This window comes from Ochotona princeps, chromosome 23 (genome assembly GCF_030435755.1).
Source record: "Ochotona princeps isolate mOchPri1 chromosome 23, mOchPri1.hap1, whole genome shotgun sequence".
NCBI lineage: Eukaryota > Metazoa > Chordata > Mammalia > Lagomorpha > Ochotonidae > Ochotona > Ochotona princeps.
In genome coordinates this window covers 9,198,240-9,207,503 of record NC_080854.1, presented here as the reverse complement: position 1 = coordinate 9,207,503, position 9,264 = coordinate 9,198,240, and positions in this window count along the sequence as shown.

The window sequence follows — 9,264 nt, the reverse complement described above, 5'->3', positions numbered from 1 at the left end:
TTTCCCTTGGACAGATGCAATAAGAAAGTAGGTTCAGGAACACAGATGATGAAATGCAGTAAAATAATTAGGAAATGATGAGTTTTGAGTATGTGTTATCTTTGTCCTTAATACTATTTACCTAATTGAAAGCATGTATAATTGAATTTTAAATAATTGATGCATTTCACAGTTAGCTTACCAAATGCCCGAACAGTTAAAAACAGCTGCTTGTGACTCACACAATGGGTCATTTCTAGAACCTGATTATTGACTGGACATTCAGACAAGGGGACTGCTGTTCTCATGGTTTTCTAAAAACTGTACTGCTTTTATCGATTTGGGGCAGTGATTTTAGTTGCCAGACACGTATGCATTGCTACCCTCTTTCATAAGCCTGACCCACATTATTAGAGAAAATTCGACCTACCTGAGCTTTTCTTGTTGAATATAATAAATGTTCCATAAACCTTTGATTAAATAAACCTCCCCAAAAGATACTGACATGTAGAGGTTACAGAGAGCCATTAGGCTCTTAGGTCACATGCTGTTTTTCTATGGAAACATTTCAGAGAAGGAGGGCCCTCATTTTACCTTTGCAGTAGGTTTCACTCTTCCATGCATTTGCCATCCCTTTAAGTTCAATGTCATAAAAGCTTGGTTTTATGCAGGAATTAAAGTCCCGTGGGTCCCTCACACCTTACTAATCTAGAGTCTCAAAGAACATCTTTGCACCAAACTGATACAACACATCATTAAGAAATAGAAACTTGCAAACAATTTTGCATGAACAATTTTTGGAACTTGTATAATGATGTATTTGGTGACTTCTCTGAGTTCAACCAGGGATGAATGACGACAAAAATTAAAGCCAACACACACTGTAGACTGTGACAACGAAACATCTCCCTTTTGCAGTGCGGGTTCACATCATTCCCTTTAAGCCCATGCTATGAGACTTTCCCAATACCATTTTCTCTTACTTTTCCAAATTTTCTTCTTCTTGTGGCCTTTTTCTAGTCATTAGTATTGTTTGTGAAGATCTTCAAACGATGCCAATGGGCAGCCTAGTTTGAGAGCGACCCCAGTTTGAGGATGATTGGTGTAAATGAGAATGCACTTCTATAAATAATAATAATCCACTGTACACTGAGTAAAAATGAGCATGGGTTTTACACCACGGGGGGAAGCATTGCCCAGTAGTCAATCAGAAACTCCTTGTCTCCCCTGAGCCCAGGGGATCCTTTTGGCTCGTCTCCTGCATTTTCTCAATTTGCAGGCTTTCTTCTGGTTGAAGCCTCTTGTACTTGTCTTTTATCCAGTTATGATGTTCAGTCTGATCCATCTGTTTCACGTGGAAGGGAAGATGCCAAGGTCTAACTAAATCATAGCAGGGTGTGTTTTACACAACACAATTTGGTGTTGGGCTGCATTGATTTGACTGTGGAGCCTGCAGAAAGTTGTTCTTGGCATCTCCTGCTGTAGGAAGTACCAAGCAATGTCAGGACTCACAAAGGCTTTGGGACTCATGTGTGGGAGAGAAGAGACTGCCTACGAGGCAAGGAAGCAGGATTTCCCACCCACAACACCAAAATACAAGGAAGTGCCCGTCTGTGATTCCCAGGGGGCAACTTCAAGACTTAGAAAAATAACTAAGATTGTGCTTCTCACGTGGATGTTTGCACATCAGAATCCTAAGGCATTCCTGGATTAGGAATGTAAAAAGACCAAAGCCAGTACAACTCACATTCTAAATAAGCAGAAGCAGGCTCAAATCACTCTCAGATATTCACACCAAAAGAAAAATGAAGAGGAAATTCTTACAGGCCCTGACAGAAGCCGGTTATGGGAGGGCACAGCATGACACGGAACAGGTGGGAACAGGCACATTCATTCCAGTAGGAAACCAGGTGTCAACTTCTACATTTGTTAAGCTAATTAGCTTTAATCATAGTATTTCAAAAATACTTGTGGGTTGTTATTAATGAACGAATTAGGTAGTAATGGGGGAATCCTATTTCAAAGGAGCAAATGTTGTATAACTCAGGACTTGAACATTTAGAACAACAAAGATTTTATCTTTCTAGTGTTAAAGTAAATCTTAAACTTGACATACTTTAAAACGGTCATAATAAAAATTTTATAAAATTGTGCCTAATACAAAAGCATCAAAAGTGTCATGAGCCCTCATAGCACAGTACCAGGTACAAATATGTTCGTTTGTAACTTAATTCACATTCTCTTATTTCATAAACACTATAGAGGGTGTTCAGGGAACCTATGGGAGAGGAGACAGAAGAATATTATCTCTAAAGTTCAACAGTTTTCATCTCTCACTAGAAAAGGATAAGTCCTGTTAAAATTCTTATCAGAGAATATTCCTAAAATTTACTTTGTTAATTGATTTATTCATTCATTCAGTAATTCCTGAGTACCTGCTTTTTTTTTTTTTCAAGAATGCAGACAAGCTCCTCAAAAAAATCCATGGAAAATGCATATAAAAGACTATGCAGGCCCAACGCCATAGTCTAGCGGCTGAGGTCCTTGCCTGGCATGCACTGGGTTCCCATATGGGCACCGGTTCTGGTCCTGGAGGCTCCGCTTCCCATCCGGCTCCCTGCTTGTGGCCTGGGAAAGCAGTCAAGCACAGCCCACAGCCTTGGGATCCTGCACCCAGAAAAGACTCGTGTATCCTGGTTTTAGATCAGCTTAGCCCCAGCCATTGTGGCAGAGGATCTTCCTCTCTCTCTCTCCTCCTGTCTGTCTCCTCCTCTCTGTATATCTGACTTTCCATTAAAAAATAAACAAATCTTTTAAATGAAAAGACTATGCACAACTTTTAAAATATTTTGCAACAAAATAAACTTATCTTGCAATTCCATCTTTCCATGAACAATTTTATTGTTTATTCATTTTTAATAATTTTACAATTTATTACATGTGTAATACTTGAATGCATGCATGTAATGTAAATTGGTCAGTTACTAAAGCAATCTCCCCATCCTTCTTCTATGTTTGGAGGTTTCCAGCCCCTCTCCTCCTGCTCTTTTCTTTAAAAGATTTATTTATGTATTCGAAAGGCAGAGTTACAGAGGTAATAATGTCCAGTCACTCTCTCTTCCGGCCCACTCCATTGAGACAGCAACTCAATCCAACTAGACTGGCCATTAATGAACAGACAAAACAACACATGTTGGCAAGGAAGTATACTAAAAGGAACTCTTGAACCTTCTTGGTGTGAATAAGAATTTATAACTATCACAGAGAACACTATGAGGTGTCCTCAGAAAATCTGAATAATAGATTTGCTATCTGACCCAGCTGTCTCACTTTTGAGTACATATCCCATCAAAAGTGAAGTTAGCACATGAAAGAGATACTTGCACTCTTACATTCATTGCAGCATTGTTGAAATTGGATTAGAAATTAATCTGGTGTCCATCAAAAGATGAATGGAGTAAGACTGTATAATGTATACTTGTGTGGGTTTACATTATACACACACACACACACACACACATATGCACATTATATAAAAATACTCCATTGTGTATGGGTGAGTATACACACACACACACACACGCACACACACACAACCCAGAATAATGCCCAGTCACAAAAAATGAATCTGCTGCAAAATGGATTAAACTAGAGATCATTATGGCAAGTAAGCTAGATAGAGAAAGGCAAATATTACATGTTATCCTTCACATATTGATGTTTAAAGCTGAGCTTAGGACAGTAAACATGAAGTACAGGGAAGGGGGGGGAAGAGAGCAATCGTATTCATGATACCAAAATGCAGGCAGAAGGAATCGGTTCCAGTGCGAGGTGAACTTTCACAAGTTATTTCATATTATATGTGAATCCCACAGACACTTGAGGATATTTCAACAGGGCAATAAAAATCGGGGAAAATAAAAAATTCCAGCAAGTTTATTTTGATGCAAAAAAAAAAAAAAAAAACCTGTGGAGAAGGCCAATGCTGCACACGGCAGACTGCCAATTGCAACAGTGGCTCCCATGTCCCGGCTGCTCTGCTTTGTACACAGGACCCTGCTAATGCACCTAGGAATGCAGTAGAAGGTGGTCCAAGATGAGCCTCCACCATCTACGTGGGAAATCTGGTTGGAATTCCAAGCTTCTGGTCCAGAACCAAGTGCTTTAACCATGTAAGGAGTGAAAAAGCAGAGAGCAGATCTCTTTCTGTCACCTTGCCTATCAAATCACTGCATAAATTAAAAAAAAAAAAAACTAAACTTAGGGATCTTGTTTTCCTTCAATATAAAATGTATTTCCATGAACTTTTTGAAGACCTCTCGTCAGCACACATTTCAAATTTCTTTGCATCATAATGAACATATCGTTTAATGCCATTTTCACCGACTTTTTGATGTGCCCTCCATCTGTGCATGGCCCTCTTCTGGTATCCCGAAGGGAATCTAAACAAGCACTTAGCCCTGGATGGGGTATTTCTGAAACATCCTTTTGTTTCCTTGGTGTTATTTCAGATGAAAACATGCTACTCTTTATGTGGAATGGATAGACAAGTGGCTGTTTTTAGAAATTAACCTTTACACAAAATAGCTTGCAATAGTTATTTAGTACAAAGACATGAATAAGATAATTATCTTTTGCATATGATTTTAAGAATCCATGTGATTCCCCTATCAAGTTTTTTTTTTCCTCCTTGTTTTTTCTTTTGCTTTTTGTTTTTCACACATAACAAAGGCTAGTGTCCCATTTTTTCCATGTTGCATTCTAGGCTTGTGCTTTGTGGAGTAAAGCGTGTGGATTACTTATGATGCAACTTCTGCAGTTGTTGCCATTGACAACAGTTGTTTTCTTCACTGGTTTTCATGTGGTTGGTCAGGTTATGTCATGAGAATTGTATCGAGAAGAATTATGGGTTTGTTGAGAGCCAGCTCTGCTGCAAGAACAGTGGAGGGGATGAGAGCGGGCAGTGTTTCTGAGAGCATCACAAACACAAATTCCTGGGCACTCCACATCAGCTTTTCACTATTGGCTTTCTTTCCCCCCCAGGCTGGCATCTGCTTTCCAGTCTCTGGAAAATTGCATCTGGGCATCCAGAGAGTTCCAACGGTCAGTTCTTTTTAGCAGCCTTCCACACATTTCTGTGGCTTCACAAAACCTTGAACTGCAAGCTTCCTCAATTCTCTAGATGCGTCACTGAGAACAACTTAAATCAGCCATAATTTTCAACAGATTCTGAACAGGGATTTGGAAAGATAAGGTGGTTACTGAAATTGAATTATAATAAATTCAGGCTGTAGTCCAATTGCTTCCAGCTCTTCCCCTCCCTCTGTGGGTTAACAAGTGTTTCCAAAGCCACGGGCATTAAGAATTCTGAAACAGCTAATTAACAGTGCTGATCTACATCATATGAAGCATGTGGGTTCCAGACAGCTGCAAAACCTCTGCTTCCTGGGGCTATCAAACGATGATGATGATGGAGCACTTCAAATCCCACTTTGACATTCTGCTTGCCTGCCAATGGCAGAAAGCAACCTTAACAGGCATGTCAGGCAAGAATAGTACTTTCTACATTGAAAAAAAAGAAAAGTCTCCTTGCCAGGATGATGAAAAAGTCAATGAACATTTCCTCATGTTCAGACTATGACTCAGCATTGGCCTGCTGGTGGACAAAGCAGGCCTGAGGCGTCCTCTTGACACATCAAATCAAACAGAATGGGCGAGACATTGAGTTCAGCTCTGGATCAGCTATCTTTCAAAAGGCATATACAAGCAAGGGCAAGAAGGTTGCCGAGGCCCTCTTTCTAGTCTTGCTTGACTACCTAACAATTTCACCAAGAGAAACAGAAGACCACTCTGATCTAACTCATCGGTAAATAAAGGGGATCACCCACAGCTCTTCTATTTTTCCAAAAGCAGCAGACAAGTTGAGATGAACCAGTTTCATCTTGCCGAGATTTGAGTATGTGCTTTGCTATAAAATCACCTGTCACATTGACATACACTCCTGGCCAATAACCCTCTCTCTCCTGCCTCCTGGCCAATAACCCTCACCTATAATGTTATCAAAAAATCATCATGATTTTTCATTTGTTTCAGAGTTGGTAATATACATGCTTCTTAGAGTCCTTAGACTAAGAAGTTACTACCAGACCCACAACTGGATAACTTCACTCTGAGCACCAGGGGGAGTATTGTGCACTCTAATATTGAAGCTAAAGAAACTTACTTCCCAATGTGTAATGCCCTTCCACCCTATTCTTACATCTATTCAATTGTGTTGTCCATTTTTGCCCAATATCTTGCTCTTTCTTAAGGTGTTATTTTAATGTCACCTGCACTGGAAATTGTCTTCTCACCTCTAAATCATAAGGAATCCCACCTGCCTATCATTCCCTCCCTCCTCTACCACTCATATCACATATTACCTTTTATTTCTGATGTTGATACTCCTTTCATAATGTATAGAAGGAAAATCATGAATGGGTTATTGAAGGAATGGAGACACAGATGAATGAATACAAATATTCATCCATCTTTGAGTCCTTCATTTAGTGCTTATTGCACTAAATTGTACCTGGAGGTTCTTTATTATTTGAGACATCACTTTCATATGATTGTTTTTCATGAAGCTTTGAAGTAGAGATAAATAGAATCCATGCCAGTTAGCAGTTAAAACTAATATACAATGACATTTCAAGGAGACTTCATTTACCCCTGGCATATGTGTGTGTCTCTTTTAAACAGATTCCTTACTCCCAGAGCCACTGAAGTTCTATAAACTGAATATAAAAGCTGGGTCTATAAGCAATTAAAATCTGATTTGATGTTTTAGAAGCTACACACTCATGTTCAAAATGCATTGGTAAAGCCAAAAACTATGAATGATGTTAATACAGTAAATCAGCAAGAAATCCACAAAGGCTAGAACGGAACTGAATGAAAAGTATCATTGTCACAATATAAAATACAACATTTCCCCAAAATAATAAACTGCCTACAGAAACCCAATATTCTTAGTAGTAGAAAAATAGGCAACAGTGAAATGTGTAAAGCCTTGGGAAGACTTGAGTCTGGTAGAATAACAGTGATCCAAAGAACCAGGGGTGGGGGGACTTGCTCTTTATTTACACCACTGAGATCTCCCAGAAATAGATGGGACAAGACAATTGGTTTAGCACATGTGGGAAGATCTAATAGCATTCCAATTATAACAGTTAGCAGGCAGGCATTGTGGCACAGTTCTGTGATAATGGCTGTTGGCGTACATTTTGGCTGTTCCACACTTCCAAACCAGCTTCCTGCTAATGAGCTGGGGAAGAAATGGATAATGGCCCAAATTCTTGGGTTCCTGTCATCCAAGAATGGAAGGATCTCTCTCTTTCCCCCTTTCCCTCCCTTTTTCTCTCTACTTTTCCCTCCCTCCCTCCCTGTCATTCTGTCTTTCATATAAACAAATCTTTTAAAATCAAATTTTTATACTTGATGGACCCTCCTTTTTTGTTTGGCAAAATTTAGAGAAAATGGACACCTTTTAAAATGACTTTCCAAACATTTTTTTAAAGGTGTCTGTTTACTCAATAAAATTTAAAATTTCATTAAAACTATGCCGTATAGGTATAAGAGATAAAGAATATTCGCTAAACAAAAGTTCAGTATGGGTAGTGCTACATATTTTAGATATGGACAACAAAGAGTAAATTAATTAGGCTCCAAAATGAGCAAGGTGCTAACTGCTGTTTTCTGAATAGTTAGGATTTCCCTGAAGTGGATAACGGGAGTTTTAGAAGGAACAGGGAGGCTGAGGAGTCTGGAAATACTTCTTGAGAAACAGAGTTCCAGCACTGGGAATCCTCAGGCAAACATGACGCTCAGGATGGGCATGACAGCTGTTTCCAGGAGCGAGGGTCACTGCCAGGAACAAATTCATGGGAATCTTTACTCAGAATTCACCAAGAGGGCTGGGTTGTCCGGAGAGGCAGACAAACAGCTCATTAGGAAGCTGGGGTTCTGAGAGCCCCAGAACAAGCTCCTGACATACCAGGCTGCCTGGAAGGGGGTGTGTATGGAGTCAGTGTCCGTTCCTAGCAAACAGCCATCAGTTGGCATGGGCAAGGCGGACTGGGTGCTAGACAGGCAATTAGGCGGCATGAAATCTCCATTCCTTCTCACTCTGGGACTCAAAATTCTCATGAAAAAAACAGTGTGACTTGGAATAATTGTAATTGTCATGGCTCCCCTAAAAGTCATACAGGACTATGTCATTACTGATTGCATTTTAAGCTCTCAACAAGCATGAATGTATCCCCAATGGAAGTAGAAATCATACTTTGGCTGTATGTGGCATTATAATCTAGACTAAAATTGAAATACTTGATTTAGTTTTGAATCCCTGGAGGTCTTTGTATTCAGTGTCAGGGATGTCATTAAAAAATTAAATCTGTTTTACAATTATTATTGTTTTCCATAAGACCATTTTGTAAGTATAGGGATTTCACCCTCCTTCTTTTCCTTACTCTTTATCCCTCCCCCTTTTCCTGTCCTCCCATTTCCCCTGTTCCCCCAGGATATTATGGCAGTATAATCCTTTAGTTACAAGTTTACATTCTGCTGCTTAAGTGCTTCAGGGCACTGCAGCTGTCGACAAAGTTAGAAAGTCGGGTATCATAATGTCAAGGTTACATCTTTTTTTTTTTTAAGATGTGTTTGCCTAAAAAGCACAGTGACAGAAAGCCCCTCTCTCTCTCTCTCTCTCTCTCTCTCTCTCTCTCTCTCTCTCTCTCTCCCCCCTTCTCCCCTCCCCCCCACACAGACACCTTCCATCTGCTGATTCACACCCCCAGAAAGCAACAGCCAGAGCTGAAACATGCTGAGTCTAGGAGCCATGAATGCCAGCCTGGCTTCCCATATGGGTGGTAAGGACGAAGCACTTGAGCCATCATCTGCTGTGGTCCCAGCCGCATCAGCAGGGAGCTAGGTTAGAAGTAAAGTAAGCTAGGACTCAAATGAGAGATCATTCTGTGTTTCATAAAACAGGAGCTGGGACTTAGCATCCTTCTAGAAATGAAGTCAGATTCAGGACCACTTCATTCGGACTGAAAAAGATGCTGGTGTGCGTGCAAGAGACACAGAGCTGTAGCCCTGAAGTCACTTCTGTGCCTTAGGAGCTGAGATGGGACTTAATTCAATATGACCACTGGAACTCCGAAGGCAGGAATACTTCCTCCTGGGCTTTTTTTTTTTCCACTTAGTGGAACTCTCACAGGGGAGGTTGAAGAGAGGGAGGAACTA